Source organism: Limulus polyphemus, unplaced genomic scaffold (assembly GCF_000517525.1).
Source record: "Limulus polyphemus unplaced genomic scaffold, Limulus_polyphemus-2.1.2 Scaffold1218, whole genome shotgun sequence".
NCBI classification, from domain to species: domain Eukaryota; kingdom Metazoa; phylum Arthropoda; class Merostomata; order Xiphosura; family Limulidae; genus Limulus; species Limulus polyphemus.
Genome location: NW_013666828.1, coordinates 54,368 through 57,413, shown reverse-complemented (window position 1 = coordinate 57,413; position 3,046 = coordinate 54,368).

The window sequence follows — 3,046 nt, the reverse complement described above, 5'->3', positions numbered from 1 at the left end:
GTAGGCATGTTGCAGCACAAAATAATTAGTGTGCGGACCATTTTCATTTATATAGTGCTCTGTGAACACAAATTAGTTAGTATAAATCAGTTAAATGACGAAGAATTAGGTGTCTATTTACTTGTGACCACTCAGTGTATATTAATTATCAAAACAGGCCTTAAAAAACCACAAAAAATACAGCAAAAATGCTGCATAAATTAAAAGGATCTCCAGAGCATAGGCTATAATATGGAATATAAGATGTACCCTAGGTTTTGGAGGTGACTGCGGTAGGGCCCACATTGCGGTGGGGATATCACGTCCAGTGGTCACAACCTCCGTTCGCTGGTCTCACATGTTAAAAGAAGAAAAATAAGAATAAGTTAGGGGAACAAGATGTGATGCTCAAGTCCACAACGTCCCACTCTATATCACCCTTCAGTTGTGAGAAGGTCACTAATCCTCAAAGAAATATAAAATGAAAACAAAAATAAGGTCTTACCAGTGAGAGTACGTGAGGCACCCTTACCTCCTCAAGATGGCATTCCAGTGCCCATTATAGTAGTAAAGGCCGAAATTAACAAATAAATTATTAGTATAGTAGACAAATCATGCTAGTATGAATGTATAAAAACTCCAAACCTCCACCTATTAAATTTACTCGTAAAGTCTACTGTTACGACAAATTTTCAGACTTTTTCTACCCTTTATAAGAACTTTTATATTTATATGCGACAATGGGGTTCATATGTACGCATGAAAGTAGTGCCAAATTGTTTAAACGAACTTATTAAAAACTAAAAATATTTATCGGAAATTTCAAGAAAAACTTTTTTAATTCTTAGTTCTTTATATTTATGTAATACATTTTTGTATTTACCATAAAATATTCTAATAAATGTATTTACTGTTTTTTTATTAAATATATTAAGTAATAATTTTTACATCAATATCAATAATAAAATATTGTAATTTATTACAAATTGTACAGAATCTGAGCAATTAGGAAGATCTAATACTTATAACAGAAGAATATGGCATATTATTATTAGGAGAAGGTAGGCCATATATTGGAAAATAAAAAGTATTCCTTTTTTTCAAAGATTTATATTAATATCATGATTAGTTATTTTAATTTCTACATCTAAATAATGTGGCTCTACTTCAAAAATTGAAGTATTTTCAATTTCTAATTCTACTAGATAAACAGTGTTAATAAAATTTATGACGTTTTTAATAAACTTATTTTTAAGAAAATAGAGATATAAATTAGCTATACGAATAAACTTTTTAGCTCCCATTGAAACGCCTATTACTTGTTGAAATATCGGATTGAAAAAATATCTAATTATTATAAATACAGAAAGTTAATATGTTTTTTATATCTTGGAGGTAAACATTTCTTTCTTCAAGCACTACAGAAGGATTACAGTATTGTTCTACTAATAAATTCACAACTGAACTTAAATCTTTCAATAGAATTCTCGTATATAGAGTGGTAAAATCAAATGTTTGAATTATTTAAAGTATTCTAAAATGGATTGATTATTTTGTATTATCCAAAAAGTAGGTTTGAAAAGTTTTTTCGTGTATAAAACTTGAAGAGAGCTTAGTAATACTAGAAAATGGGTATCCAGAAAACGTCATCAATCAAATTACTTCAAGGAAAATGGCGAGCTTCTCAAATGTCCCAAAATTTGGTCCTAATAAGTGTCCTGTTTACCTAAAACTACCATGGATTGGCAACATTCCAACAAAATTTGAAAAACAATTGAAAACGGCCATTACTAAATGTTTTCCTGCAGTGAACCCCTACTTTGCTTATTCCACACGTAAGCTGTTGCCTGCAACACACAAAGATGCGATACCTACTACACAGAAAAGTATGGTTATTTACGAATTCTCGTGCCACTGCGAATGTCGGTACGTTGGTCGCACTTCACAAAGACTGCAGGATAGAATTAAACAAGTACCCACATCCATAAGAACTAAGAGTGTGAAAGAAAATAATTTACCATGTCGCTCCTGTAAAACAAAAGTTCTACCACCAAAATGTGAATCAGTGATTGGCCAACATTGAACCCGAATTGTGCTGACAACTACACGGATAGCAGGTTTAAAATTATTGCAAAGAGTCTGTCAACCTTTCATCTCTATATTTTGGAAGCCACCTTTATTGAAACATATAAACCCGTCCTTTGCCGCCAAAAGTAATTCCTATACAATCTACACATCCTTCAGTAGGTCTGTGACATCTTCTGATTGGCTTAAGGACATTCCAATGAGTGATTGCCTTATCGGCCTACGTTGATCTGACTCATTTTATAAGCTGTACTATTTCCTAAAGATAATTTTCTAGACGGTTCTGCTATGATTAGTGTCTGGCGAAAAGCTTCAGCAGATATTTCCTTTGCAACATCTCAACCAACAATTGGTCCAGTTATCAACGCTATTTTCACGTTTTGAACAACTCGACTTTCAAGATCTACATATCTACATGTGCCAATGTTTCCGTTTATCAACGTTATATTTTAAGATCTGTGCAAGAACTCAGCTAACAACTGTTTCCGCATAAAAAAGTAGGTTGTTTAATGTTATTGCTATTTAGATTTTTAATTCTCTAAAATAAAATATCAAGCAATTTATTTAATAAAATGGCCAATTGTTTAATAATTGTTTTCACTGAACTCAAAATAAATCTAATTTTAATTAGAAATTTGTGCAGTTTAGAAATAACATAAGGAAAAATAGTCTAAATAATTTGGTTTAGAATGAAGCTTTTTATAAGCTTTAATAAAATTATTAACCTTTGCATCATTATATTGGTTAACAAGTTTGAATGGTCGTGTACTATTGATTTAATCTATTATAAGTATTGCATGAAACGTTTTACAAATATACCAAAGATTACAATTAGCTTTATCTATGGGAACAATGATATATTTTCCTTCAATTTTTGGATGTTATTTCTTAATTAACAAAACGTTATGTCTATAGGAAATTTATTTAAATTCATATAATATAATTTAATTCTTATTTTATTAAGTATATGAAACTTCCATTC